The sequence below is a fragment of the Panthera uncia genome, assembly GCF_023721935.1.
Source record: "Panthera uncia isolate 11264 chromosome B3 unlocalized genomic scaffold, Puncia_PCG_1.0 HiC_scaffold_1, whole genome shotgun sequence".
NCBI lineage: Eukaryota > Metazoa > Chordata > Mammalia > Carnivora > Felidae > Panthera > Panthera uncia.
Window position 1 is genome coordinate 64,676,484 of NW_026057582.1, and position 23,612 is coordinate 64,700,095.

Genomic DNA, 23,612 nt, shown 5'->3' on the forward strand with positions numbered 1-23,612 from the left:
CCCTTTCTGCTCACCCCCTGCTTGTGCACGCGCCAACACACAATCTCTCTCAAAAATAAACAAACATTAAAAAAAAAACATGACCTGTCCTCTTTTTACTATGTATGGTTAACATTACAGAAGGCTTGACTTGTTATACTTAAATGTATCTATTAGTAAGTTTACATTCCCCAACTTACTGAAATTTTAAAAAACAACAACTAGAAATGTCTTACATATTCATTTATTGAAATACTAGTTTCTGAAAGGAAAGATCCATGAGAAAAGTAACCTTTTCATCTGGAAGCCACACCTTGGTGACAACTTTAAATGTTTGATAGTCTCCTAGTTATTCTCCCTTCTTCCTATTTCTCCTATTTCTAATCCTTGTTTGCAGACCATCTCCCAAGTTGATGATCCTAGAGCATTCTTTTCTCCATGATATTCCACAGTTCAGAAACTTTTTTTTTAATAAAATTTATTTAATGTTTATTTTTGAGAGAGAGAGAGAGACAGTGTGAGCAGGGAAGGGTCAGAGAGAGAGGGAGACACAGAATCTGAAGCAGGCTCCAGGCTCCAAGCTGTCAGCACAGAGCCTGACATGGGGCTTGAACTCACAAACTGTGAGATCATGACCTGAGTTGAGTCAACACTTAACCAACTGAGCCACCCAGGCACCCCAGAAACTTTTTTATTGTTTATTTTAACCCCAGGATAGTTAACATACAATGTTATATTACCATTCAGAAACTTTTATAACCTTTTATCTACAGATCAAAGTCTAAACTTCTGGAGCAGGAATGTTCTCCATACTTGAAAGGGGCGAATGAAATCAGGCCAGGAGAACTGTAGAGAGGACCAATGTCGGAATCTTGGGGAAACATAAAGAGCAAACAAATGAGAGGCTAGAGGACACTATAGAGGTCAGAAATGCAGAGGGAACCCCAAAGATGTTAATAGAAGATAATTTTCAAGATGTAAACAGTGACAAAGTCAGTACTACATACTAAGAAAGTGGATAATGTAAAGACTGAGGAAAGACCTCTAGGCCTAGCAGTTAGGTGTTTTCAAGCTTCTGGGAAATTGGAGTAAATCTTACAAGAGTTAGTAGAAATAGAAAAAGATTCTTAAACTTTTTCCTTGGGCAGAGTATCTCAAAGTGTACCAGTGTTCCAGGAATCACCTGGAGCCTATGATTTTAACAAAATGCAGTTTTCTAGGACCATGCCAAACATCCTGAGTTAGAGGAGTTAGAATCTATCTACTCACTAGTACCCCCCAGGGGATTCTTGTGTACCCTGGTATCCCAGAACCATCATTGCTCAGAGTGAAGCCCAGACTTCCAAGGCTGCTTTCACAGATTTGTACTCTGGCTCCCTTTCTCCCACGACTCCTGACAGAAATTTTCCAGTTAACTCTGTATTTTTCTTAGATCGTGCCCGTACCTAAGTTGCTCTCTGCTCTCCTAAATCCGTCATCGTTCAATATTTAGTTGAAGGCAATCTCTTCTGACCCCAGAGTAATTTGCCCTGCCTCTACCTTCCTCAGCATTTGTGGTTGTCTCGTTCTTGACATTCGTGATGTGTCTTAAGAGACTGAGTACTTTGGCCTTAAATTTTTTATATTTCATGTGTTTTAACGGCAAGAATATAAATAACATTGGGCAGAGACAATATAATAGTGAGCACACATAGTATAATTTTTTTAATCTCCCACAGTATTTCCAAAGCACTGTGTATGTTGTCCATGCTCATAATTCTCAGTAAATATTATATAAATTAACATGAAGATATGTCAGTAGCCAGAATACCCTTGATTTTGGATCAGTAATACCAGTACATCAGACATAGATTTCTTTGCTACTGAGGAATAAAAAGAGTTTGGAATGTACAGGAAGTGAGTTTAATATAGCTACGCCTTGCTTCAATACAATAGATAACACCATTAGAAAAGGTAGAGACAAAGTGAAACAGATTGAGATTCAATACAATTGTGAGAATTGCTGTTTCTATTGTATTACTTTATTACATCAGAGCGGTCACTTTATGTTTTCTTAAGGTTCTCTATAGATAGTGTAACTATTTACATAATAGCCCTGTATCTAAAAAACGTGTGCAAAAATCAAGCCTGTCTAAAAACACAGAAGGGGAAAACTATTTCATTTAGGAAAACCAGTATTTGAGTCCTTCGTAAAACAAATTTCTTGTGAAGCAAAAAAATATCTTTACTTATAAATATGAATTTCGAAGCATCAAGCTGTACTAAAACCCTTCTATATTACAAAATAAAGCAGTTCTGTGGGATGCATCACAAATAGCCAACTTCGTGATAAATATGACCCTAATTCTTTTTACTGGACTTTTCCATAGGAATGAATTCTTTTGCACTGGGTTAGCCGCATTTTTTCTCTTAAGAAGCTTAATAAAGTTTGACCTATTACATCAGCTTTTCTTCCAAATGTGAGAAGAATTTATGTAGAGAATTCACCACACCCTATGTAACAGTGTCTGAGAACCATTAGCTATAAACAGTGGGGTTGGCAAAGAAATTGTGGACTTTTTTAAAGGGGAGGAGGAATTAGAGTTTTTTAGGGAACATCTGACCATGCTAGCAAAAATGCCATCCTTGGCTCCAACTTAGATTATTTACTTAGCTTTGTTCTCCCATAGATAAACTAAAGTACACTTTCTTTTTCTTTTTCTTTTTAAAATTTGTTTATTTTGAGAGAGACGGAGAGCACAAGATGGGGAGAGGCAGAGAGAGAGGGAGAATCCCAAGCACGTTCCACACCTGAACCGTCAGTGCACAGAGCGTGACTTCGGGGGTCAAACTCAAGGAACCATGAGATCGCAACCTGAGCCGAAATCAAGAGTCAGATGCTTTACTGACTGAGCCATCCAGGCTCCCCAGGTACATTTTCTACTCAAGGCATTCTTTTAATTCACTTTGCAGCCAAGGTAAGTATCCTTATGAGTGGATATGATTATCTTCAAAGTTTAGTTTGCTCAGTGCCTGGATTAATTTATTTCCTCATTACATTCAAGTGTTCCTCATGGCTTTGATTTCTTTTCATAGTGTGCATACTTGCCTTTTTGAAGCCAGCTGTTGAAAAGTTTCTGTTAACATTTGCTTAATTAATATTGCATCATGGATAGTTGCTCTCCACTTAAAGGTTGTAGTCTTTAGAATCTGTGGGCCAGTAGTTGAGCTGAGAGCTGTGTGAAATATGAATTGTTTAAGATATGACCCTTAATCCCAAGGAATTTACCACATAGTAAGGGACATGATAAACACAGATATACTCAGATATAAACACATGATACACACAGATATGTGATCAGTGATATCTGGACGATGCTATCTATGAACTGTGGCATGCCTGCAGATAGAGGAGAAACTTCTGGCTGGAGTGGTGAATCTCTGTTGTTAAAAAAGGCATGGCAACTTGAGCTATCCCTTGAAGAATGGGTAGAATTTCTATAGGCACAAGAGGTGGAGGAGTGAGCATTTCAAACTCTGTCCAGACTAAAAGATAATAAACTTCCATTGGAGGCTTTTAAAGAGGAGTGACATAATTAAAACAATTATTAATTTTTTTTAGGTTTATATATTTATTCTGGGAGAGAGAGCATCTGAGCAGAGGAGAGACAGAGACAGAGAGAGAGAGAATCCCAAGAAGGCTCTGCACTGACAGTGCATAGCCCAATGCGGGACTCAAGCTCACAACTCCATGAGATCATGACCTGAGTTGAGATCAAGAGTCAGACACTCTACCGACTGAGCCACCCAGGTGCCCCCGTAATTAAAACAATTTTAAGGAAGATAAACCTGGCAGTGGTACATAAGGATTTCAAAGAGAAGAAAATTTGGTGGCAGAAAGACTTTTTTTTTTTTTAGTAAGGAGACAGGAGATTAGGGCTCACTTATAACACGATAGTGGCTGTAAATGTGGAAATAAACATAACTGGAGATATTGAAAGGTGTTTGAAAACAAACACATTTCAAGGCAGCTGACTAGTCGTGGCAGGGCTAAAGAGAGGAATCAAAAATTACTCTAAAATCTCATGTGTGAATTACTAGAGAATATGAATTCGGATTTTGATATGTTGAGTTTGGGACACCTGAAGTTTATCCAAGTGGAAATGCCAAACAGATTTCTTTCTTAGGGCAGAGAGAGTACAGATTTGGAAGTCTTATTTATGAAAGTGATAGTTGAAACCCCAGAAATAGACAAAATTTAATCATCCAATATTCACTGAGTGCCTACTCTGGTAAGTATAAGAAGTACATTAAAACAGAAAAGGGTAATTTCAATCCTTATGGAGATTATAACAACTGGTGTGTTAAGATAGTTCACTGGAACACAGAGGAACTGGAGGTGCTAAAAGAGAGAGATAAAAACAGTACTGTGGAAGTTTGGAGATGGAAGAGATTTCATCTAGTTAGGGGAGCACTAACATTTCAGTGTAATTTCTCAAGATTAAGAGATATGAGAGTGAGGATGTAGAGAATAACCAAGAACCTGAGTTTCAACCAGAATTAGGGCAACAGATGGAAAAGGAAAAATTGACAAAGGAAAGAAAGATCAGACTGCTATAGGTAGGTGTACAAAGTGGGAAATATAAGTGGAAACACCAGTATCCTGGAAGTTAAGGTTTCAAGAATTGGGGAAGTGGGTACAAACATATGGAAAGTTTAAAGTATTATATAATTAACACCCATATTCCCACCACCTAGATTCTGCAGTTAGCATCTTGCTATGTTAGCTTTAATACCTATCTATCCATACATCCATTTTTTTTTTTTTTTTTTTTTTGCCAAGGGTTTATTTCTTTTCTTTCCTCACTTTTTGCCTCTACTGGTTAGCTTCTCCCCTCAGAAGCCCAGGTTGAGTGTGAGCCTGCTATATGCCTAAATTCACTATACTTACTTTATGGCAAAACCTCTTCTGTCTTTAAAGAAAGATCCCAAATGATGGTTCATGGGAGAAATTATATTCCCACCCTTCAAGTTAGTTTAGCTAGATATCCCTGGAAGTCCTCCTGAGAATAGAGTAGCTATTTCTAAATGACTCCAGGATTTGTCTAGCTTTCTAGCAGTTTATCAAAAAAATGGTTTGAGGAAGACCTTAATTAGAATTGCTAGGAAAACTTGTTAAAAATGAAAATTCCTGCATCTCACCTTGGAACTACTGAACGAGGATTTCTAATATGAGGCCTGGGAATCTGCATTTTAACAGTCACTTTGACCCACCTGTGACTCTTATACAGACTAGCACCGGAGAATTTTTTAGTGGTAATACCTCCAAACCAAGAGCCAAGAGGCTTTTCCGTTGCAGTCTCAGCTTTCCCACGGACTGTATGTGTTACACTACCCTAGGGTAACTCAATCCCTCTAGGACTTATCATGAAAGGGAAGGAATTGTTCTTGATCTATGATTCTTGATCTCTTGATCCTAAGATTCTGTTCAGCACTACCATTTTGTGGAACTCTTAAAACTGAATCTTGTAAATTAGAAGCTGTTGGTGAAACTTTAATCGGATGAACCGGAAAAAAAAATGTTCAGATTTATATTCATTTGAGCCATCGTTGTTTCCTTTAATTCAAAGTATGTGAGTTACTCACCAAAATAACTAAATTCTTCTTGCACCTCATGAGTTTTCATTTGGTTTTTAAAAGCTGAGCCATGTAATGAACTTCAAGCGTTTCAGGAAACATAGCTCCATGTTTCCTTGGTGATTCCAGTGTTCATAGTCTGCCAGGTCCACTCTGAACTGTTGCCACTCTGCATTCCTTTTACATTGTTGATAGTAACCTTCTTCCCCTTTCATGAAGAAAGTGACTTACTTTCTCAGGGTCCTGAATTGGCTGAAGTTAATGCAAGTTTTAAAGCTGTATTTAGTAGAGAAAGAGAAAATGTCTGATTGTCTTAAGCAACAATTAAATTTTGTGCCCTCAATCACCCTCGTGTTGGGTAGGATTTTTTTTTTCCATTATACATCTGGACCGAATTTTAGTTTCAAGATGATTTCAGAATATTAATTTAAATGTTACCCAGTGTTCCTGCTATCGTCTCATAAATAATAATGGTGAGTGTCCATACCCTCCAACAATGTTTTAAAAAACTTAAAAAAAAAATCTTTTTCTTTTCAGTGGTATTACAAATTTACTCTTTGCTAAACTTTTCCAAAAATCTTATTGGCAGATTCTTATTTACTGAGATCATGTAACCAGAATAAAGTCCACCCAGTATATAGCCCACATTACGTTTACCCTAATATATGTGTAGGAGTTGAGTAATGGCATATTAATTCCCATATTTTCTCCTCTTTTTTTCTTGATATCTTTATTTAGAAATAAGAAATTATGCAAGTATTTTAATACTGAGCCACTATTCTCAGTTTGATTAATATTTGAGATTATTTAATTAACCAGATACTACTTAGTATGTGAAAAGCAGTGGTAGACATAAGCATACCGATACGTGTATTGCAAGATACCTAACCATTAAGTTTACAACAGTGATTCATCCTGAATTACATAGTAATCAGTAGAAAGAATATTGGACTTTAGTTCTCCTAGGAGTTCTTCATTAGATACGCTCAGAATTCAAAAGGCATAGTCTTTTAAATGTTTATTTATTTTTGAGAGAGAGAGAGCAAACAGGGAGGGGCAGAGAGAGAGGGAGACAGGAGACAGAATCTCAAGCAGGCTCCACACTGTCAGCACAGAGTGCAATGTGGGGCTTGAACTCGGCAAGATCATGACCTGAGCCAAAATCAAAAGTCAGATGCTTAACCAACTGAGCCACCCAGGCGCCCCAAAAGGCATAGTCTTTTAAATAAGAATTTAGTTAGACTTGCTACGTACACAGTTTTGGGTAACAAATATAAAATTTGAGTATACTTAAACCACTGAACTATAAACTTTAAAAAAATTCACTGAAATGGAGGACATTGTCTAAGAGTGTGTACAAAAGATGTCAAGAGGGCACCTGGGTGGCTCAGTCTGTTAAGCATCTGACTTCAGCTTAGGTCATGATCTCATGGTTTGTGAATTCGAGTCCCGCTTTGGGTGAGCCCTGCTTCCTCTCTCTCTCTCTCTCTCTCTCTCTCTCTAGCCCTCGTGGGATTCTCTGTCTCCCTCTTTCTCCACCCTGGCTCACTTGTGCCCTCTCTCTCTCTAAAAAAAAAAAAAAAAAGAAAAGAAAAGAAAAAAAAATATGTCAAGAAATAGTAGTAAGCTGTATATTTAAGTAACAGGCAGATTAAGATGCCACCAAGAGGCTAACAAAGGGTGCGAAGAAAGGAAGCAGAAAAATTAAGAGTATAATATCATGGAATCCATGAGAAGGAAGAAGTTCTATTCAAGTAGGTTGTAGTAAACAATATCCAATCCAGAAGTGAGGACAAATAGGAAAGAACTTTTAAAAAGCTGTTGGAATTGACAATTAAGAGGTTAGTGAACATTACTGAATACAGATTCCTTGGAATTATGTAAACCAAATATCTGGAGGATTGAATAGGAATTTGGAAAATAAAAGTATAGACAACTCTTTCAAGGAAGTTACGGATAAAAGAAATCAGAACTATAGTTTTGTATGAAGACAGTATTAAGGGATTTTTTTAAGACGCAGAAAATCTGAGCATGTTTTTTGAGGAAGTAGGAAGAGAAATTGAAGGAAAAAAGGGAGGCTTATGGAGCAAAATCCCATATCAAAAGCATAGGTAGAAAGGTGTTTTTGGAAAACTTCATATATCCTCTGAGGTAAGAGGAAAAATCTGTGGAGTGGAGGAGTTCTAATCATGCCCTCTACTTTTGCTATAAAATATAAGGCTGATTATCTGGGAGAGAGGAAGATGGTATGGGGTAGTGGCTGAAGAACCGCAGTGAGTGTTTGACATAGCCACTTTAGGAATTGGGTAAGTGAGCCAACTAGTTGAGCCTAGAAATCATAAATAATGCAGCAAATTAGAAAGCAGAGTTATATAACTCTTGTGGCAGTCCAAGAGCAGATTGGAAAAAGCAGATGGTTGGGTTGACCCTCATTTAGGGATTGGCAGGAGAGATACAGTGTATTATGGTCATGGAGAGGAAGGAATTGGGAGTGCAAGTAGGAAAATAGTTGAAACAACTGACCTCATAAACCAAAGAGCACACGGAAAAGATTAAATAATAATAATAAAATCAGCAAGGAGTTAACAGATTAGATGAGGGAAGAGGTCAAGAAGACTAGAAGGGAAAGAAATTAGCAGGGGAAGTTCAAAGAGAGTTAGGGAGATGTGGAAGGATTAGACACTGGTCACAGCATGAGACCTTTGAGGTAGAGCCATTATGAGTCAAAAAAGATCTGGGATGAGACCATGGGAATGTGTAGTTGCAGTGGAGGTGTCAAGGAATTTAAAAGGTAGTATATTGGATGACTACCTCGTCTGGACAATAGAGGTAACCAGAATGTTAAAACTCAGAACAGACAGAAATGCCCTTAACCCTGTGCCCAAATCTTTAATCACTGTGAGAGTGTAATGTGAAGGTCAGCAAAAGACAGAGCTGAGTATGGGGAAAGAGTAATGTTTCAAAAGAATGTGAACTTCACAGGAGGAGCATAGGAGAACTAGTCTGAACACCCTGATACAGCCAGGGAAATGTCAGCTCCATTTTCTGGTCTTGAAATAGGAATCACTTTCACTTAAAAGGAGCTGTGTGGTCCAGAGGAAGTTGGGTTTCCATTATGGCAAAGAAATCACAACATTGTTAGGGACAGGTTAACAGTCCAGAAAAGTTTATTAGCAATTAGGATGGTACTTTAGAAGATAAAGTGGGATCAATAGGGGCATAAGCAAGCTAAGTTGTATGGGAAAGAGAGCAGATAAAAGAAAAGTGGCTAGAGGGACTCACATAATGAAGGGACAGGGCATTGGGAAGTACACAAGAGTTGCAGGGAGGTGAGAGAAGAAATGACAATGGAATTATAGTGCTAATTTTTCGCTGAATATTTTGTCAGAGATAAAGCAAAAGAAATGGAGAGAGGGAAGAGATGTTAATACAACAAAAACACTAATTGTGCCTCAATATTGTCCAGGAGAGATGAAGCAAAATGGAGATGATCTAGAAGCACTATTTACTATTAGTGTAGCATCTCCTTTAAAGTTTTAGATTTCAGGGACACCTGGGTGGCTCAGTTGGTTAAGCTTCGGGCTTTGGCTCAGGTCATGATCTCAGGTCATGAGTTCGAGCCCCTGGTTGGGGTCTGTTCTGACAGCCCAGAGCCTGGAACCTGCTCCAAATTCTGTGTCTCCCTCTCTCTCTGCCCCTCCCCACTTGTGATCTGCCTCTCTCTCTCTCTCTCTCAAAAATGAACATTAAAAAAATAATAATAAAATAAAAATATTTTTTAAAAAAAGTTTTAGATTTCAAGTTTAAACATTTTGTTTTGGGGAAAAAACATTTAGGCATCTTCTCCAACCCCAACTTTTTCCAAGTATTTATTTATCTTTCAGGATTGGAAATACATTGAATGCCTGATCTGCAATGAGCATAATTCAATTCCAGTTCACCCCATTATCCTAGCCTGATTATTTGTTTGTTTGTTTATGTATGTATCTATTACTGATATATAATTCACATGCTATAAAACTCACCACTTTAAAGTATCTATTCAATGGGTTTTAGAATATTCACAATTTTGTTCAATATTGCATATTGCAATAGTTGTATATCATCACTATCTAATTCCAGAATATTTTAATTTTTTAAAAAGTTTATCTATTTAAGTAATCTCTACATCCAACATGGGGTTCAAACCCACAACCTTAGATCAAGAGTCGCATGCTCTTCTGACTGAGCCAGCCAGGTGGCCCCCAGAATATCTTCATTTTAAAAAGATGTTTTGTACCCATTAAATTCACTCCCCATTTCCACTCTACCACAAACCCTTGGCAAACACCAACTACTTTTAGTCTCTATGGATTTGCCTATTCTTGAAATTTCTTATAAATGGAATCGTAATATTTCACCTATTATGTCTGGTGTCTTTCACTAAGCATAATGTTTTCAAGGTTCATCCATGTTGCAGCATGTATCAGAACTTCATTCCTTTCTATGACTAAATAATGTTCCATTGTATGGGTATACCACATTTTTGTTTATCCATTTACCCAATGGGTAGCCATTTGCCTTGTTCTACTTCTTAGCTATCAAGAGTAATGCTGCTATAAACACTGAAGTACAAGTTTTTGTGTGGACATATATTTTCAATCATCTTGATTATATACCTAGGTGTGGAATTGCTGAATCATACAGTAACTATATCTTTTTGAGAAACTGCCTGTTTTCCAAAGCAGCTGCACAATTTTACATTCCCACTAGCAATATATCAGGGCTCTCCACTTTCTCACCAACACCTGCTATTTTCTTTCTTTCTTTCTTTCTTTTTTTTTTTTTATAGCCATCCTAGTGCCTGTGAAGTGGTATGTCATTTTGGTTTTCCTAATTTCCCTAATGACCAATTTTGAGTATATTTATAGGTGCTGATTCCTCTTTTGTATATCATCTTTGGAGAGATGCCCATTCAAATTATTTTTCCACGTTTTAGTTGGGTTGTCTTTTTATTGTTGATTACAAGAGTTCTTTATATATTCTGGATAGTAGACCTTAATCAGTAAATGATTTGCAAACATTTTTTCCCATTTTCTGGGTTGTCTTTTTATTTCCTTGATAATGTCCTTTGAATAACAAAGGTTTTTAATTTTGATGAAGTCCAATTTATCTTTTTCTTTGCTTGCTTGTATTTTAGGTGCCATGTATAAGAACCCAGTGTATTTATAAATAGCTATGCTTTTCACTCTCAAAAGTGTCCTGGTAGACAACAAATTATATGGACAATCTACAAATGACAACCTCAAGGATAGGTAATTAGAAGCCCCTGAGCAGGTGGTTGAGTAAATACTGATTTATTTTATGCTTACCTCAACATATCCAGTGCCATCATTTGGCATCTCTTAAAGGAAATATGCCAGCAATTGTAGTTGCCATTTTGTATACTTACCCATCTAATGTATGTTGAGCACATAATATGTGTCAGGTACTTTTCAAAGGGGGAAAGTAGCAACAGGAAATTACAAAGAGAAAACTTTCAAAAAATGCTTTTCTTGGGGCACGTTGGTGGCACAGTCAATTAAGCGTCTGACTTTGGCTCAGGTCATGATCTTGCAGTTCCTGAGTTTGAGTCCCGCATTTGGGCTCTGTGCTGACAGCTCGGAGCCTGGAGCCTGCTTCGGATTCTGTCTCCCTCTGTCTCTGCCCCTCCCCTGCTTGTGCTCTGTCTCTTTCTCAAAAATAAATAAAAAATATTTTTTAAAAAATGCTTTTCTTTCCTTCTTTCTTTCTTTCTTTTTTTGTAAAAGCAAAATAAGCAATTACAAATATTGAAGAGATAAAAAGCCCTGTAATCTCATTGTTCAAATACACTAATTTAATTTTTATGTGTTCCCTTATAATCTTTGTTCATAACCAGACACATATTTTAACATGGTTCAGTTATAAAGGGCTTTTATATTTTGCTTTTGCTTTTTTTAAGGCTTAATATTTTATCATAAATATATAAGAAATTGTTTTTTTATTTTGATCTCAGGGAGTGTAAGGGAGAGGAAGCAGACAAAAGGAGAAAATGTGTAAGTCAATAAAATATTATTAAGATGAACAAGTATAGTCTATAAATGGATTTGTGCTCTGGTCTGTGAATGCCGGTAGGTTGGCAAATTGAGTTCAAGAGTATATAATTGTATTCCATATTATTAACATTTTTCTTTTTCTTCCTGATCTATGACTCTGGCTCCACTGATTACCATAATCATATTATATGGTTAATTTAATTTTGAGTTATTGTTCATACTGGTCAGTTAAATATTTGCATCTAGATAATGTTCTCTCTTCTAAGTTTATAGCTAAACAAGAAGTTTGACATATAAACTAATTTTTATTAGAAGTTATTTCAAGAATAAGGTGTCCCAAAGAAGTTAGTAATAGACTTGTATTCATAAACACAGTAACTGATATGAACTTTCATAAGTATGTTTTATAATATTGTATATAGTTTTTCCTCATATATGATAATTCAGTAAGAATACTGTTAATCAACCAGGTGGAGTTTTGTCCTTTTACTGGGTAGGTTCAATTTCTTGAGTTACACAAATAATCTTAGATTATGAATTTTACAACAACTCTTTGGATCTTAATATTATCATGTTATCTTTTATGATTATTCCAATATATTTCATTGTTAAGTAGATAATTATCCATCATGAGTTCTTACATTCATATGCCTCTAATTTATGAATAAGGTTTTGGTGGGATGCCTTCTATGCTATTTATATAGGCTGAAATCTCCCTAAATTAAAGGACTTAAGGGACCCCTGGGTGGCTCAGTCCGTTAAGCCTCTGACTCCTGACTTCAGCTCAGGTCATGATCTCACAGTTTGTTAGTTCAAGTGCTGAGTCCGGCTCTGCACTGATAGTGCAGAGCCTGCTTTGGATTCTTCCTCTTTCTCTGCCCCTCCCCAGCTCATGTACTCGCATTCTCTCTCTCTCTCTCTCGCTCTCTCTCTCTCTCTCTGTCTCTCAAAATGAATAAATAAACTTTAAAAAATTAAAGCACTAAATTCTCTTAAGGTACATATCTATAGGTAAACAGTTTACTTGACTAAAGTGCTTGCAGCTGAAGTCTATAGTTTATGTAATATTTAGTATAATAGCCCTCCTTTCAGTCCTAGCTCTGGCTTGACCTATCCAATTCCTTGGGTTTTGGCTCATTTTTAGAACCAAGCTGCTAATGACATTAAATTTTGTTCCTTCACCTTGATAGATTAACTTCATGATTAATTTGGCTTATGATGGTGCTTCCTGTGGTTCCCATCAGGAACTTTCTGGCAGGGAAAAATTGACAAGCTGACCAAAAACTCTCATCTAATTCCTCTCAGCCCCATTTTTATTGATTCCCCACAGACACCTCCTCCCCTCTTCCTGGAATCTGCTCTAGATCCCATCATCCAGAACCTTCCTTCCCTGGCTACTGTAGGTTTGTTGCTGCCCAATACTCCCCCTCACCATAGAAACCTTCCTGTCCCGATGCTCATTCCTTCAGGGTCACAGTCTCCCCATGTTCCAAGGTGAAACTGTATTAAAGGAATATGCCAGAAGAGATCTCCAGGATTCTCTCTCCCAACCCAGGTAAGAGCATGTTAACCTTGACTTCCTGAAGTCTCCTTCCTTATGTTCTGAAAACCAGAAGAATGATTCTAATCATGAGATTCTAAAGCCAGAAACGAGGGAAAAGGAGTATAATAGCAAACTACAGAGTCATTTTGGGCCCTCTTCACTCCTTGCCAATTACACCTACCTACAAGTAGGAGATGGTAGTTTTTCCCTCTCCTCTCAGGTTCATGTGACTAAATGCTAGCAATGTTATAACCAGGAACTGATGTTTATATGGCCATTAGTAATGAAATGACTATGAATACAAATTCGATGTTCCATATGATATGGCTTTGCTTAGACATGTGAGTAACCAAATAAATGAAAACCAAATAAATGAAAATGACTCTCATGTGGAGGTAGTGGGGTTATGTTTTTGTTTCCTTGAGTTTTAAAAGTCATATTTTTAAGCTAATATTTAATGATGTTAATAATAATATTTTAAAATAAATATGACTACATATGTGTAAAAGAAAAACTTTTAAAAGTGCTGTTAATTTGATATATTTTGTACAATTCTGAATATGTGTGGTACTGTGATAATATGAAAAAGATATCAAAGATCCAGAAGGCCTGGCATTTATTTAATTAAGTTTATTTATTTATTTTGAGAGAGAGAAAGAGAGAACACCAGAGCTTGAGCAGGGGAATGGCAGAGAGAAAGGGAGAGAGAGAATCCCAAGCAGGTTCCATGCTGCTGTAAGCACAAACTGTGAGCCAAAATTAAGAGTTGGAGCCAAGGGGCGCCTGAATGGTTCAGTCAGTTAAGAGTCTGATGTCAGTGCAGGTTATGATCTCGTGGTTTGTGAGTTCAAGCCCTGTGTTGGGCTCTGTGCTGACAGCTTGGAGCCTGGAGCCTGCTTTGGATTCCCTGTTTCCCTCTCTTTTTCTGTCCCTCCCTCACTCATGCTCTGTCTCTCAAAAATAAATAAACATTAAAAAAAAAAAAAGGAGTTGGAGCCAAAATTAAGAGTTGGACACTTAACCAACTGAGCCACGCAGATGCCCAGAAGGCCTAGTTTTAAAATCTTTTTTCTAGGGGCACCTGGGTGGCTCATTCGGTTAAGTGTCCAACTCTCAGTTTTGGCTCAGGTGATGATCTCACAATGGGATCGAGCCCTGAGTCTTCCCCCATGCTGTCAGAATGGAGCCTGCTTAGGATTCTCTCTTTCTTCCTCTTTCTCTCTCTCTCTCTCTCTCTGCCCCTCCCTCCTCTCACGCTTGTATGCTCTCTCTCAAAATAAATAAATAAACTTAAAAAATAAAATAAAATAAAACCTTACTTCTGGAATCTTGTTCCAAACATGGACAAATTACCTAACTATTCTGGGCTTTGGTTTCTACTCCTTCCAAATAATAGCTATTCTATTTACCTTGAAGGGGTTTTTGTAAAAATAACAGAATATTTGAATTTTAAAACTGGAAGAGATCTGAGAGACTTTATAATATACATGCTCATTTTCCAGAGGGGGGAATTAATGCCCAAAGAGATTAAATGGCTTGCTTATAAAATATATGGCAGCAACATTGGAACAAAACCATAAAATGTATGCACATGTAAAACACAGTATTTCTTAATCTAATCAGAGAATGAGGAATTGGAAGGGACTTTAAGTGTCCTAGTCAAGTATGAGCATAATTGCAAGTAGTTTCTTGTATAAAGTATTATTGAATGCATAGTTACAAATCTACATTTGCTCAATATTCCTGCTTAGAAGCACTAGTCCTGAGTTTAACTGCTTCTTTCAAGGTTAGATGGTTTACTATTATTCACTTGCGATCATAGATCAAGGTCTATGCTATGTTGTAAGTAGCACTTCTTGGCTGAATATTTATAGTAGTAGTTTGCCTACTGAAGAAAATCCTACCTATGGCCAAAAGTTCTTATTGGAAATTTAGTGCTAGAAGCTGTCACGGATTACAGCAAGCTCAGCATTACATTGACAAATAATGCTTGATAGACCAAAAATAGAAAGCTGTATCACAAAGAACCCACCGATCTTTTGTTGGAGTGGAATATCAGTGTCGTTTCAGGCTTCTGAGCATATTGAAATTGACAGAGAGGAAGCTGCACCCAACCCATGAGTTTTGTGACATGAGCTTGCCACATGTACACTCCAGTCTGCTCATTTCCTGCTTTCATCAACACTGAGCAACCTGACATGACTGAGTGGATCACTAATAACAAATTTCCAGAGCTGTATTTCCCAAAGTCTGCTCCAAAGAAACACTAATTCTCAAAGATACTATTATGCATTCATTAAAAAAATATAATCTATTCCATTGCCAAGTAAGCTTAGGAAACATTACATGAAATGCAGCATAGTAATATATATGATGCCTCTCTAGGAGATGGCTATATTAACATATAATTTTTCTTAAATTTACTTAAGAATGTGTCTTTAGGAATGCCTGGGTGGCTCAGTCAGTTGAATGTCTGGCTCTTGGTTTTGGCTCATGAGGTCTTGATCTCGTGATTCATGGGATCAAGCCCCTCATTGGGCTCTGCACTGATAGCATGGAGCCAGCTTGGGATTCTCTCTCTCTCTGTCTCTCTCTCCTCCCTTGCTCATGCTCTCTGTCTCTCAAAATAAATGTTTGTTTGTTTGTTTGTTTTTTTAAGAATGCCTGTTTAAAAGAATACCTATTAACCTCTTGAGGAGTACAACTTAGAGCAGTTCCCTAGAGTTCCATGGGTGCACTGGAGTCCACTGTTTAGATATGCTGTTCTAACACTAACATCATTGAATTTTATAATTTCAGGGGTAGAGGCCATCTTTTTGGCACAAGAACGGGAAGGGCAGAGAGAGAGAGAGAGAGAGAGCGAGAGAGAGGATCCAAAGTGGGCTCTATGCTGACAGCAGAGAGCCTAATTTGGGACTCATACTCACAAACTGTAAGATCATGACCTTAGCCGAAGTTCGCCACTTAACCGACTAAGCCACCCAGGTGCCCCGGTAGAGACAATCTTAGGTAATCTATCATTTTTAATTTCCCAAATGTGTGCTGGTTGGAACCTAGAGTCATTTGTATCAGATGTGTTTGAACAGTAAATTAAACCAAGATATCACATAGCTAGGCAAATGGGTAACTACTGATTTACTTCATAATTTTTACATACATCATTAAATACCAACAATTCTATTTATAAGAATGCATCATTTATTGAAGTGATTCATTTATAAAAAGCCAAGAAGATATAATATAGTGCATTATAGTGATGAGTATTAAAAAAATAGAAAATATATACAGTTCTGATTTCTTCAACAAATACCAGATGGGAGGCTTCTTTGTGCCAGACAGTGACACCAACTGAGTTAACAAGCTGGAATAAGTTGGGACAGAGAAATGAGGTAAATGCCTGATAATGCTAGCTATCATTTGACAATGGACAGCATGCTAGTTATTTCTATTGTGTCTTGAATCTTCAGCACACCTCAGAAAGGAGACGTTATTCTCATTTTAAAGGGAGGAAACTGATGGGGTGCCTGGGTGGCTCAGTCGGTTAAGCGTCTGACTTCAGCTCAGGTCACGATCTCGTGGTCCATGAGTTCGAGCCCCCCGTCAGGCTCTGGGCTGATGGCTCAGAGCCTGGAGCCTGCTTCCAATTCTGTGTCTCCCTCTCTCTCTGCCCCTCCCCCGTTCACGCTCTGTCTCTCTCTGTCTCAAAAATAAATAAATGTTAAAAAAAATAAAGGGAGGAAACTGAGCTTTAAAGATATAAAGAGGTGATAGGTCATGCCTACTAAGTGGTGGAACTAGGATTTGAACACAAGACACCTAATTCCAAAGCTGTGTTCTTTCTGCTGATTATAACACAGCTTCCTCTTTATTGTGACTCAAAATCTCAACATGAGATTGAACAAAGTAAAATAGAAGTTGAAAGGTGAAACACATTTCTATTTGATTAAAAACAAACTTGTTTTTCAGCGTTCTAGATTTCTTGTTTTCTCTCTTTATTTTCTCTTTCACTGTGTCAGCCGTCAGCTCCTTATGGAAAAGTCCTGAACTAGATCTCTGGTTCTGACCCCTCTTCAAAGCTGTAGTCCTACATTTCTTCTTAAATGCTCTATTCAAATGTGACATGTTTACAATTAAATGCATTATTTACCCTTTCAAACTGACTCCTCCCTCTGAGTTAATTCTCTTAATCATTGAAGCTGTAAATTCTGAATCATCTTTTAATCCTCTGTAAAACTAGTAGTTGGACTCAATGATACATAATATCCCTTCCAGCTCTAAAATTCTAGTGTTATTTTTGTACCACATACTCAGTTGAAATGAATTACTTTCTCTGCTTTAGGCTCAAATTATTTTCCAGGATTTTTTCCATACATTTTACTCATTCATTCTTATGCATCCTTCAAAGCCCATTAAAGAAAATTTCTTTAGGGACACTTGGGTGGCTCAGTTGGTTAAGTGCCCAACTTTGACTCAGGTCATGATCTCGCAGTCTGTGAGTTCCAGCCCTGCATCAGGCTCAGTGCTGACAACTCAGCCTGGAGCCTGCTTCAGATTCTGTGTCTCCCTTACTCTCTGCCCCTCCCCCACTCACACTCTGTCTCTCTCTATCTCTCAGAATGAGTAATGTTGAAAAAGATTTAAAAAAGATTTTTTTAAAGTTTATTTATTTGGGGGAGGAGCAGAGAGAGGGGGAGAGAGAGAGAATCCCAATCAGTCTCCACACTGTCAGCACAGAACCTGATGTGGGGCTTAAACCCACAAACCATGAGATCATGACCTGAGCCAAAATCAAGAGTTGGTCACTTAACCAACTGAGCCACCCAGGCATTCCATAGCCCATTTTAAATGACATCTTTTTCTTTAAACCCTTCATGAGCCTCCTAACTGGACTTCATAGTAATTACTCTCTCCTTTAGGATCTATAATACTTTTGTAACTTTCTCAGGATAATTTACAGTACCCAGTACCCAGAATGTGTGTGTGTGTGTGTGTGTGTGTGTGTGTGTGTGTGTGTGTCTATATGTATCAAGTGAATGGAAAAGGATGCCTAGGGGAATGCTTGGCAAGGAGTAGAGCCTGAGCGGAGTGGTGAGGGCTTATGGACTGGGCACTGGCACAGGGTTTAAGAGCAGGGGTAAGGAAAAGAGAAAGTAGGGGGGCTTGCAGTGGCTAATTCAGGAGTTTCAGAATCATAGTGGGGTAAGGGCAGCATCCTCCAAAGGGGGAGATGGCAGCTATGGGTGATTGCTTAAATATAGAGGAGGTATTCAAACAAGTAAATATCTCAAGGATAATAGGATCCAGGTCTCTCTCTGTAGGAGAAAGGAGTTACAAATGTGAGAGAAAACTGGAATAAACTGTGTGATGCTGGATTGGAGGTATTACTGTGAACATATGGTTTTTCAAAATATATTGTTAGTCAAAGATATATAGCTATAAATGAGTGTGAGTATACATATATAGATACATATATAGATGGACTGTAGGAATGTATAAACATTCCCTAGCTGCATCCATGAAGACAGCCTAAGCAGTGATACCCCAAGAGCAGTGAGCACACCTAGTGCTTCTAAATACCATTGTCCACTAAAAGGAGCCAGGACTCCTCGATAAATGGCTGCATCCAGGGTTGGGGCAAAAAGAGCCTAGAACAGCTTATTGTGCCAGAAAATAAGGGAGTGCTCAAAGAATAATAGGTGCAGAATAGTAAAATATTAATGTAGAATATGGTTGGTGGGTATATGGGTATATAAAACTCTTTGAAATTTTCTGCATTTTAAAAATATTTTACAATAAAATATTGCAAAAGAATTTAAAATACACAAAGACATAGAAGCCAGCATGAATGGGGCTCCCCCTGACCAAACTTGGGACAATTTGAACATCAAAATAAATAATGATAGAAACATTTTATAACCCATTTAATAGGAAACTCTGAATCTACAGTGATAAAAATAAATTAAAATTTTGATGAGAAAATATATAATTTCAAAGAATCTCCACCCCCAAATACTTATTAATTACAAAGAGGAAAAAAAAATAACTTTGTAGTGGAGAAACCTGGAAGATACTGCTTTATTAAAATAAACATCAATAATGTGACTAATTAAAATATGCCGCTTGATAGGATGCAACATTACCAAACTCAAATTTGTGTGTTCACCTGATTTGCAGTAAGCCAATGTCTTGGACACTAGTTTTGTTTTTTTTTAATTTAATTTTAATTTTAATTTTAATTTAATCTCTACACCCAACGTGGGACTCAATCTTCCAACCCCAAGATCAAGAGTCCCATGCTTTTCCAACTGAGCCAGCCTGGTGCCACTAGACACCAGTTTGGAAGCAAAGAAAGCTTTACTATCAGAAGGCAGCCCAAGGAGAAGGCAGAGGATTAATCCCAATGTTGCTGTGTCCTGTTTAGCTTAGAGACAGTTTATATATGTTTGGGGAAGCAGGTGAATACATGAGAGGAGGGTGAAGGATTTCTTGACACCTTGAAGGGAGGGGAGCTTGAAACAATCTGGACATATGCATTCTTCTGGACAATGGGCGCCATTTGAGACCTGGTAAGATCTGGTATGTCAGATAATTTCAAGACAAATGTTATTGTTGAGTCCCCATTAGGTTTCTACAGTCAGTGGGTAAACAGGCAATAGGAGTGGAAAAGCCAAAATTAATGATTGATAAGAGGTACATAAAACATAAATAGGAAACAAAACAGTATGTGCAGCTAAGTTAATAATGCAACTAATACAACTATAGTTCTGCTTATGCTTTCAAAACAGGGTGAGGAACCAAGCATCCGACCATACAATGAGAAGAACAGAGTGTTACTTCTGTGACAGTCCTGTCAAAGACATTTACCCTGATTTTAATCATAAATAAACATCAGACGGATGAAAAGTGAAAGCCATTGTATAAGATCATTGGCCAGGAATCTTCAAAAGTGTCAAGGACATGAAAGTCAAGGAAAAACTGAGGAAGTTTTCCATATTGAAGTTAACTAAAGATACGTGACAAGTAAACACAGTGCTTGATTCTGAACTGAATACTTTTACCATAAAGAAAATTACTGGGACAATTGGCCAAACAATGTATCCTATAAGTGTTTTGATTATGATAGATTGTGATTGTGTAGTTGAGGGTGCTTATTAAGACATACACACTGAAGTATTTAGTATTTAGCATCATGTCAGCAACTTAAATCCCAAATGGTTCAGGACAAAATATTCTTTGTCCCATACTTGCAACATTATTGTAAGCTTGAGACTTGTTTCAAAATAAAAACTGAAAATTATATTCAAAACGCTGAGTATACTGGAAAAACCGCACTTGACTTGGAGCCAGGTAGCTGTCAGTCCCAATTCCGCCACTGACTCGGGTTGTGACCTTGAGTAAGACGCTTTGTCAGGCCCCAGAGTCTCAGGTTATAAAAGCAGGAGTAGGACTACAAGGCTCCGTAAGGTCTCTTCCATGTCTAACACAACACCATCCACACCCACAGTACTCTCCTTCCTGAATTTCTGCAGGCTCCAGTGTCTTAGCCTTCAGATGCCCCAGTGCCACCCTTAGGGATTCTGGCTGGCGATAACAACAGACAAAAATACTTGTGGCCCAAATCTCCCGACTGCAAAGCTACTGCCCTGGCCTCAACTTGGGCAGCACCCACCCCGCCTCCCCATCGCTCTTTCGGCGGTGGAGCAGTCACGCTTGCCAAAGTGGGCGTTCGATGGCTCGGCAGTCGGCTGATGGGGCCTAGGATCAGCGGCGCGGCGCAGGGCGCGCTCCCAATCGCTGGCTCCCGCCGTGCTCGCGGATCCGAGCTTTCCGGCTCCGCCCCGCGCGCGCCCGTCCCGCCGCACTGTCTCGCAGTCGCCGCCGCCGGCAAGTCCCGGCGGTGTCCTGCTGCGCTGTGGAGCCGGTAACGAGGCAGGACTGGGACGGGCGCTGAGTCGTGGGGGAGCCCCGAAGGTGAGCTGTCCGGGATTCTGCGAGTGGAGGCGCTGCAGACGCGAGGGGGCGGTGCCCGGGCTGCCTGCCCACTGGGAGGGATATCACACCCGGGCCTGCACTGGGAGTTGAGAGGCTTGGGGGTCCCCGGGGTGGTCGCGGCTGCCAAGTGGTGACGGAAGCAGGGACCCTGGGCGTGGGCATGGGTGGGGGGATTCGGTGTCGTGGCTGACGGGGCCGGAGCCCGCCGAGGAGTGACTGGAGTGGGGCGCCAGGACGGCTGAATGGCCAGTGCGGTCCGTCCTCTCCCCCGGCTCCGGGAAAGTCTGGTTTTATCCGAGCACAACAGGTAGGCGTGGACTCCACCCGCCGGCGGGAGCCCGAGACTCCGGGCGTGCGGGGAAGGTCGGAAGGTCGGAGCCCGCCGGGCCGGACCCGCCCAAGTGGCGCGCCTGCTGCGCCCCAGGTCGGTTAGCAGCGGGGCCCCAAGCCGGGCTTTGGGCGAGGTCCTCCGAGCACCCGCGCCTCGCCCTCAAGGCGGGTTTCCAGAAGCGTAGTCGAGAGGGATCCCCTTCTACGCGAGAACTTTTTCCAGTCCTTCTCGCGAGGAAAGACTGTCTTTGCTGGGGTAGCATTTGTATCGTGTGAGGAGACGTTTCTTCTTACCGTACTCTTCGGCCCGCTAAACGTCATTTCAAGTGATTACAAAAGTGTTTAGAAACTTCATTAAGTACTTTACGGTGCTGACTAATGACGATAAATGTACCTCTGGCTGTTAAGATGATTTTCGTAACTTTCAAGTCCTGTAATAGGAGTCCAGTGATCGGAGCTCCTTCATTAAAGATCATAATTATACCTTATTTTTATGTACGTTCATTTATTCAAATATTCAGCATCTTTTATGTGTAGGCTTGGCACCCTGCAGGAACCCACAGCCTGGAGGAGACGCTGGGGGTGGGGGGGGGGGAGATGTGCCCACAAGTTCTGTTCAGGACTTTTGGGGAAGATAAGCTAGCGAGGTTAAAGTGCAAGGAGAGCAGAAATCTACTTAGAGCTGAGCATTAGGTGGGTGGGGAGAGAATTATCTTGTTTCATTTTCTAAATGTTTTAGAAAGCGTTTCTTTGACAAAGTGATTTTAGATGTAAGACGCATTTTAATGCCATCGATTTTCTTTTCTTTAATGGGGAAGCAGGCAGGGTTTATAACATAGGAACAGTGACCTTTGGAAAAAAGTATGGGAGGTTGGATTTGTCTTAGAATGCAGTTATTTTATACAGTTAACTATAATATAGGAAAAGACTTCTGACCTGAAAGGATACCTGAATTTAGGTTAAGCTCCTCCACTACAATTTGTGGGTCTTAGGTCACTTTTCTCTTCCTTTCTCTTTGTGTATCATTGCATCTGCCTTTAATGAGAGGAAATACATACTCCAGAGTACCTTAACATTTTTAAAAATTATGCAAATAATGAGTACATTCTCAAAGGAAAAAATTTAAGGACTTTTATTTTAAGCAGTGTATCTGCTTTCCATCCCACTTTACTTCAGAAAGGGGATTGAGACCATTTATAACTTTTATGAGCCTTTCTTAATTATCTTATGAATAGAATAAAGATTAAACTGGATTTGTTTAGGCCTCTTACTGTTCTAAAATTCTTTTATTCTAAATCCTGGAAAACTAGTTTAATGATCTCTGCATTTCAAAACAAAACAATGCTTTTTAGGATCATCTATCATGAGTCATGAATGCTTGGGCTTTTTTTTTTTTTTTAAGATTTTATTTTTTATTATTATTATTATTTTTATTTTTTTTTTCAACGTTTATTTATTTTTGGGACAGAGAGAGACAGAGCATGAACGGGGGAGGGGCAGAGAGAGAGGGAGACACAGAATCGGAAACAGGTTTCAGGCTCTGAGCCATCAGCCCAGAGCCTGACGCAGGGCTCGAACTCACGGACCGTGAGATCGTGACCTGGCTGAAGTCGGACGCTTAACCGACTGCGCCACCCAGGCGCCCCTAAGATTTTATTTTTAAGTAATCTCAATTTGTGGAGCTCAAATTTAAAATCCCAAGATCAAGAGTCATATGCTCTACCCACTGAGCCAGCCAGGGGTCCCCTTCCTCTTTTTTAAAAATAGTAACAAAATGATTATTTCTAGAAAAGTAGAATACAGTAGCATTATTAAAGCCCTATGTTTATGATACCTGCCTCAGAAATTGGAGCCATGTATGTGACACGGAGGAGGGAAAACTTATACAGGGTGATAATTCTAAATATTTGAAGCTGAGCATACACTTTCACTAATCTTAAAACTGTAGTATGGCTCGGGGCGCCTGGGTGGCACAGTCGGTTGAGCGTCCGACTTCAGCCAGGTCACGATCTCGCGGTCCGTGAGTTCGAGCCCCGCGTCAGGCTCTGGGCTGATGGCTCGGAGCCTGGAGCCTGTTTCCGATTCTGTGTCTCCCT

General features: G+C 39.1%; 1 protein-coding gene and 1 long non-coding RNA gene across 5 annotated transcripts in view; both read left to right on the top strand.

Moving 5' to 3' along the window:
- The first annotated feature begins 1,549 nt into the window (after nt 1-1,549).
- Nucleotides 1,550-20,103, top strand: LOC125909595 (uncharacterized). Of its 2 annotated transcripts, XR_007453736.1 has the most exons (3): nt 1,550-2,889; nt 13,121-13,206; nt 19,980-20,103. It is a non-coding gene; the product is annotated as an uncharacterized LOC125909595 (long non-coding RNA). The 2 variants fall into 2 exon arrangements; XR_007453737.1 differs by lacking the exon at nt 1,550-2,889 and having other exon boundaries at nt 13,111-13,206.
- An 855-nt stretch (nt 20,104-20,958) lies between these two features.
- HEATR5A (HEAT repeat containing 5A) overlaps nt 20,959-23,612 on the top strand; it is a 122,040-nt gene continuing 119,386 nt past the window's right edge. For all 3 annotated transcript variants that reach the window (XM_049612937.1, XM_049612938.1, XM_049612939.1), the window contains exon 1: nt 20,959-21,165. The gene's annotated coding sequence lies outside the window, so the exon portion shown is untranslated. The remainder of the gene's footprint in view (nt 21,166-23,612) is intronic.